Source organism: Mobula hypostoma, chromosome 9 (genome assembly GCF_963921235.1).
Source record: "Mobula hypostoma chromosome 9, sMobHyp1.1, whole genome shotgun sequence".
Classification (NCBI taxonomy): Eukaryota; Metazoa; Chordata; class Chondrichthyes; order Myliobatiformes; family Myliobatidae; genus Mobula; species Mobula hypostoma.
Genome location: NC_086105.1, coordinates 60,315,850 through 60,324,197, shown reverse-complemented (window position 1 = coordinate 60,324,197; position 8,348 = coordinate 60,315,850).

The window sequence follows — 8,348 nt, the reverse complement described above, 5'->3', positions numbered from 1 at the left end:
GCGTGTGGTGAAAACTGACCAGCGGATTATCGGCAACCAATTGACCACCATTGAGAACATCTACCATCAACGCTGCCTGGACAGGGCGAAAAGCATTATCAAGGATGCATCTCAGCCTAACCATGGACTTTTTACTCTCCTCCCATCCGGTAGGCGCTATAGGATCCTCCGCTCACACCAGCAGGCACAGGAAGAGCTTCTTCTCTGAGGCTGTGACACTGCTGAACCTCTCATCACGGCGCTAAGCAGTATTGCATCCATATTGTACTCTATCAGTACTTTTATATTTGTGTGCTGTAGCACTTTTTTTATTCACAGTTATTTTGTAAATAACACTATCCTTTGCATTTCTGGTCAGATGCTAAATGCATTTCATTGGCTTTGTATCTGTACTCGGCACAATGACAATGAAGTTGAATCTAATCTAATCTAATCTAATATAGAACGAGTGCCTATGACTTTAGCACAGTATTGTAGTAATTTGATGTATTGCACTTTACTGCTGCCACAAAAAAAAACAAATTTCATGACATATGTGAGTGATGATAAACCTGATTCTGATATGGGTTTCTGTTGTGGACTGAGAGTGGGAAGGGAGCAGAGAGAGGGGAATCATGTTTGGGCAAAGGGGAAGGGAGAGGGGAGGGAGCAGCAATTGTTTGGAATCAAATGATCTTGCCTGGTGTCTCAGGGCTGGGTGAGTCTGCACCCACGCCACACCCATGCCCAAACGCCCCCACCACCACACCCCCCCTACACCTGGCACTCTTTCTCTGCCACCTGTCTCATACCCCTCAAACGGAGCTTCACCCTCGCCATAACCCAACATCTTTTGCTCCTGTCAGAATTTACAAGCTCGCTCTCCACTCCACGGTGACAAATACAGTAGTGTGTAAAAGGCTATGGCTCCCCGGTTGTACATACAGTGTGCGCCTAAGACTTTTGCACAGTACTGTGTAAGGATACAGTTGTATTGCAGGCAAATGGGATTACCACAGAGGGTCAAAAACATTGGACATAAAACGTAGAACGTTAGACCATACAGCACAGCAAAGGCTCTTTGGCCCACAATGTTGTGCTGACCTTTAACCTACTCCTAGATTAATCTAACCCTTCCCCCCACCCCCATAGCCCTCCATTTTTCTTTCATCCACATAATATCTAAGAGTCTTTTAAATGCCTGTAAAGTATCTGCCTCTACCACCACTCCTGCCAGCGGATTCCACTCAGTCACCACTCTGTGTGTAAAAACCTACAACCGGCACCCTCCCCCGAATACTTTCCTCCAAACACATTAAGATCATGCTCCTTCATACTAGCCACTTCCACTCTGTGAAAAAGGCTTGGGCTGTCCACTTCTTGATCTATGCCCCTGATCATCTTGTACACCTGGATCAGGTCACCTCTCATCCTGCTTCACTCCAAGGAGAAAAGCCCTAGCTTGCTCCAGCTAACCTTATAAGACATGCTCTCTTCGAAGTCTGACATGGATATATGATGGATCATAGTGGCTTTTTTCTGATATCATGCACACATCCATTTTTCTAAATAGTACTTCGAGCACAACTTCACATTTCAACAAAATCCTCCCCGTTATCTCAACGCTATCGTTGCTGTATTCAACTGCGGTTGAAACTCCTACTCATTTACCATCGTGGTTCTGATCCTTTGAAGCATCCTCTTAGCCCTATATATGAGGCAACAGTAGCCAGCGAAACATGTGTCCCCACACTGTGATTTTCACATGCAAATACTGAAGAGAACCCATTTGTTGACAGTACATCTCTGAGGAGAAAGGTTACAAGAGGTTACACAGTAACAAGTATGGAGGTTCTTTTGAGCATTGCAATTTAAAAGCTGTGATGTTCATTTGGAACAAGTCTTCCTTTAAGAAGATCACCCTGTATCAAACTAGATTTGATGCAAATGACACGTTTCTCTGTACGCTTTTCTCAACGTGTGACAAAGAGAGCTAATCTTTTAGTCTTTTTAACCAAGTTACTGCTTTTGATATCGATGCCACAGACACTAAGAATCTGATCAAATAAGGCCCAAAAGCCTGGTTGTTAGGATACTAAGCTAGTTATTGACTGTCTGGATAAACATTCCTGGGAAATGAATTCAAATCCCACCAAAGATGGTAAAGAATCTTAAGCTAGTTAATTCATAAATAAAATATTGCATCAGAAATGTTGTCCATGTACACAGGAGGTTATTGTAAAATCCCATTTCATTCACTAATGTCCTTTGGGAAAGGGAATCTACAATCCTTACCTGGTTGAACTGTTCACCAGCTTGCGTGACTCTTGACTGTCCTCTGAGATGGTCCAATGATCTTTACGTTCAAGGACAATTGACGCCAATGAGGCTCATACCCCAAACATGAAAATAAATACAAAATACTCAACAGGTCAGGCAGCATCAATGGAAGGAAATTATCATAAATGCAAGAGATTCGCCAGATGCTGGAAATCCAAAGCAACACACACAAAATGTTGGAGGAACTCAGCTGGTCAGACAGCACTTATGGAGGGAAATGAACAGTCGATGTATTGGGCTGAGATATTTCATCAGGACTTGAAAGAGGGCATGTCCCTGACGATGAGGCTCCCTAATGATGGATGCTACTTTCTTGAAGTACCATCTCCAGAAGAGGTCCTCGACGGTGGGGAGGGTTGTGCCCATGATGGACTGGCTGAGTCTACAAACCTCTGCAGCCTCTTTCAATCCTACGCATTGGAACCTCCATGCCAGACTGTGATGTAACCAGAATACTCTCCACCATACATCTATAGAAATGTGTAAGAATCTTTGCTGACATACCAAATATCCTCAAGTTCCAAATGAAGTAGAGCCAGTGAGGTGCCTCTTCATGATTGCATCGATGTGCTGGATCCTCTGACATGTCGACACCCATGAACTTTTTTTTTATATATATAATTTTTATTAAATTTTCAAAAAGAATACATGAAAAGATAAAATCTACCCCCCCCTTAACCCTCCCCCCCCCCATCTATAGTCCTACCTAAAGAAAAAAAGAAAAAAAAAGAAGAGCCGCCTGGGTATTGGAAGGTTTCCACACGCTCCATGGGATTCAAAATAAATTTGGTATAATTATTCGTTACTTTCCCCAAGTAACCCAATTCTTTGTCGGAGCACTTAAATATGACATCCTATCTTTTGTAAATAAGGGCGCCAAACATTCAAGAATGTTACATAATTATTTCTTAAATTATAAGTAATTTTTTCAAGTGGAATAGAACTAGCCATTTCATTATTCCAACGATCCATACTTAAATACAAATCAGATTTCCAAGTAACTGCTATAGTCTTCTTAGCTACTGCCAATGCAATTTTTATAAATTCTTTCTGATATTTATTCAATTTAAGTTTCGGTTTTATCCCTTCAATATCACCTAATAGAAATAATATAGGGTTATGTGGAAGTTGAATTCCAGTAATTTGTTCCAATTAGATTCTTAAATTTATCCAAAAGGGTTGAATTTTAAAACAAGACCAAGTAGAATGTAGAAAAGTACCAATTTCTTGATTACACCGAAAACATTTATCAGATATATTTGAATTTAATCTATTTATTTTTTGTGGTGTAATATATAATTGGTGTAAAAAATTATATTGTACTAATCTAAGTCGAACATTTATTGTATTTGTCATACTGTCCAGACAAAGTCTTGACCAATTTATTTCATCAATATTAATATTCAGATCTGTTTCCCATTTTTGCTTTGACTTATGGGTTCCTTGTTTAATTGTCTGTTCTTGAATCAAATTATACATACAAGAAACAAATTTTTTAATTTTTCCTTTTTGAATTAAAATTTCAATTTCATTAGCTTTTGGCAAAAACATTGTTTGACCCAGCTTACCTATTAAGTAAGCCCTTAACTGAAAGTAACAAAAGAAAGTATTATTAGATATTTTATATTTATCCTTTAATTGTTCAAATGACATCAATATACCTCGCTCAAAACAATCTCCTATAAAGTTAATCCCTTTTTGGTACCAATTATATAAAAGTTGATTGTCCATTGTAAAAGGAATAAGTCTGTTTTGAAACAAAGGTCTTCTTGCTAATAGAGATTTCTGTGTTTCCTTATCAACATTTATCTTATTCCATAGACACCCATGAACTTGAAGCTGCTCACACTTTCCACTGCTGAACCCTCACTGAGGAGCGGTGCGTGTTCTACTAACTTCCCCCTCCTGAAGGCATTGGTCTTACTGACATTGAATGCAACGCCATTGTTGGAACACCACTCAACCAGCTGATCTTTCTCGCCACTGTATGACTCCTTGTCACCATTTAGAACTGCCTTTCTCAACCATTTTGCTCGAGGAAGCCTTGAAATAATTTTTCAGCTCTCAGGAAACTCCTGCAATATAATTATTATATCTTGAGGTATGGTACATTAGCGTGATCAGTAAGTTGTCGATGTAATAATCCAAAAATAATTGTCAATGCTCTTTTGAGTAGAGAATGAATTTTTAGCCAACCTTTCTTGGAAAAAAAAAGCAGATAGTTAAGTTTAGCTTACCTTTCTTAAAATTACTCTTCCTTACTCTTGAATAAATTTTAAAAACTCATGAGGCAGGCATATTAAATTTCTCAATTTTGTGTCGAAGTTGAGATAAGCACATATGGGGTTCACCTTCAACTGAAATGAGATGATTTCTATCCTTGCTCTCGATGCTTGTTAAAAAAGAAAAAGCTTGCTCACACCTGTAAGAAGTTGAAAACTGCGGCAAAATGTTCATTGCTTTCATATGAATGGCAGAATACTCTTCTTTCACAGAAATCCAGAGCTGGTCCAGGGACAGGTCAGTAAATCTCATCTTGAGTGCATGATCAGAGTGCAGCTTACAAAGTTCTTCGTCTTCTCTCAAAGTCAAGTTCTCAGGCTGAGCAGAAGATTCAGAGAAAGGGTCCCTCACCCAGTCATACACTTGTGTTGAAAGGGAGGAAAAATTCTGTTCAATTTTGTTCTTCAGTTCTTCCAGATGATTTTCAATAAGACTTGAGACTTTCTGATATCCTTCTTCACTCTCAAGCCCAAGTAGCAGTGGAAACATTTCAAGATTTCCTTTTGCAACATGATTTTTCCAAAGATTTAGTTCCCTTTCAAATCCAAGAATCTTGTCACTTGAAGTCAAAACATTTTCTCCAGGACCCTGCAGAGACTTTTTCAACTGGTTCATATGATGAAAATGTCTGTTAAGTAGGCTAGTTTCTGCAGCAATTCTTCACCTTTAAAGCACTTAGCAAAATCTGGTTTATTATTTTCTTGAAAGTACTCCTGCAATTCACCTTTCAGCTCGAACACCCTGTTGAGAATTCTTCCTCTGCTAAGCCACTGGATTTCTGTACGTAGCAGGAGATTGTTGTGCTCTTTGTCCAGGTTTTCACAGTTTTAAAACATTCTCAAGTGAACTGATCTCAAAGCTACTGCATAACTTGCTTCCTGAATCCTTTTGCTGCCTGTGACTTTACCTTCAAAACCTTTAATCTGTTTGCTTTGAGATTCCAATAGTTGTTTAAAATAAATGGCGTTTTTACATGCCATAGGGCTGTAATTTGTAGTTAGGTGTCTTCAATTTTGCTGGAGCCATTGCTACATTTGTAAGTTGTTTGCCACAGACTAGGCAAAATGAAATAGAACAACTTGGATCACCAGTCCATGTCAAACCCATTGATAAGTGGCTTTCATTGTAAAGGTATGGTACTGGCTGACTACTTTAGTCCTGCCCACTGTTTTTGTCTCTCAGACCCAGAAGAGGCTGGTGGACTTCTTCTAGGGCAACATGAGGCATTGAGTCTCTGCAGTGGTCCTAGTCTTCTGATCACGGAGCGTGGTCAGTCATCGGAGTGTGCGCACCCAGCTGGCGGCTCTCCGCCTCAGGACCCTGCTGAGGTACCTGTACAGTGACCACCCTCCGAGATGGCACACTTGGCAAGCACCTTCTCCACCGGGAACACTGCCTGTAGGAAGGCACGCGGCTTCCAGCAGACCGCATCAGCCACGGAGCTTTGAGGGAAGTGCCTCGGTTTTACCGTGAACTGCTGAGGGTACGAGGTCGAGTCTCATCCAGACAAGGTGCCCCTGTGTCGGTGGGGGCAGTGCTCGAGTTGTGAGGGGGACTGGTCCCCATCCTATCATGGTGGGTGTCGAGGGGGTTCGGAGAAATGCAGGGGTTCCAGCTGCACCACCACCTGATGGGCTGCAATTGCCTGTCGGACCCAGGCCTTGGGATACCATGCGGGAGGGGGTCCCGCATGACATCAGCCATCTCACGGGGATGCCTGCCTTGTCCTTCTGTGATGCTCCAAAGTGTTCCATGGTTTCCGTACGAGCTGCTCTTGCACACCTTCCACAGCCTTGCCTTCATCTGCCAACCAGATTCGCCTCGACGATCTGTTTTACCATTTGGCAGCGGAGGAGGCCCCCAGTGCAAATCTCTTCATGCAGGGGTCCTTCCCATGTATATTGGGGACCTTGCGTGGAAGGCGTTGCATCGGGCAGTACTGTGCAACAGGTACTGACACCCCATCCACCTGTCCATCCTGTGTCTGGAGGAGTCAGTGTACCACGCTGATATGGAGTGTGAGAGGTTGCAGCCCCTGTTTGAGTATCTGAAGGGGCTGCTGCTCAGGTTGCATTTCAGCCCTGCACTCCTCATATACAGGCACCCAGTGCGGTAGGGGGAGGGTTGCTCAGAGGATATACTGGTAGGCTTAGCCAAGAAGGGTATTCACCGGTCTAGGCAGTGGAAAGTCAAGGGCTTTGCCGGGGCTCTTGGCTTGCCCCTCTTCCGAGGATACGTTTGTACCTGGCTGCCCTTGGAGAGGGTGTATGCTGTCACAATAGATACAGTGGGAGATGTTCAGAAGTGGTGAGGGCCCCAGGGAATTGATTGTTTTAAAGACGGTAATAATCATATTTTAATCTGAATTTATTCACTGTCTTGTAAATACTTAATGTTTGCACTTTATGTATTTGTTGTGCAAATAAACCTTTATAGTTATCTAAAAAAAGACATTTTTGTGGCCCTGGTTGCACCAGTTCCGTGAAATGACTCAGAAGATGTTTTGCGAAGAAAAAGCACTTCAGGATGTATATCGTATACATTCCTCTGACATTAAACTTGACCTTTGAACCTTTGAATTCTTCATCATTAAACTTATCAGAATTGTCCATAGGCCTAGAATCCTCCTCTTCACATATCGGCACATTAGACAGTCTTTAAAAAGAAAACTTCCCTCCAATTTTCTACCACACCAATAGAGTTTGTTCACTCCCGTAAGTCAGTTAACAGTGTGTAAGGGGAGGTTGCAGGGGTGGGGGGTAATTCGGGAGGGAGAGGTTGGCGTCACAGCCCAAATTGGGTGAGTCCATTCAATGCTCGGAAAACCCACTTCACGCTCCTCATCAGCCTACCGTCCTTCCCTCTGTGTGATACAATAATCACCAATTCTCAGTCCACCGTCCTCTCCTCCGTGCAATACAGCGCTCACCAATTATCAGCCTACTGTCCTTTCCTCTGTGCAATACAGTGATCACCAACTATCAGCCTACCGTCCTCCCCTCCCTGCAATACAGTACTCAACATCAGCCCACCGTCCTCCCCATCTGGCGTTGGACTCAAGCCAATAAACACAGTCCTACAGGGCTGAGAGATCTCTAATGAGATCATTAATGGGGCTGCCCACCACTGTGAGCACTAGCATCATGTGAAGTTCAAAAAACAAGGTTTGTTTTCTTTTAATCACAATCTCTCACGGAATGCCTAGCGACCTCTCACGGAACCCCAGTTGAGAAACCTTGATTTAGAGAAATATGGGACACCTCTTTCTCCTCTGTTAGGGAGAGAGAGAGTCTGTGGTATGTTGAATGCCAGGTGAGCAATGAAATCTTTGGAGTAACTGCAAGTCTGTGTCTTTACTGTTGCCTTGCTCACGCTTGGGTTCTCGCTGACGGGTGCCGATGCTTTTTTTTGCCAGTGGGGGGAGGAGGGATTGTTGCTTTCTGCCACTTACACACAGGAGGGACGAGCTGGGAGGGAGACTTTGGGGTTCTAACATTCAACTGCCATTCATTCTTTGGGCCATTCCTCTGTTTTCGTGGATGGTTTTGAAGAAAAAGAATTTCAGGATGTATATCGTACACATTTCTTTGACATTAAATTCTACATTTGAAACCAAGCTCAGGTAGGCAAATTGGTCAGCAGTCTAGTTAGGCCAAAGGGCCGGAATTCTGTGAATCTACAACTCAGTGTGATTAAGGGAGGTTTGGGAGAGATGGACAAATGATCGCACTCAGGTAAGACGGCAA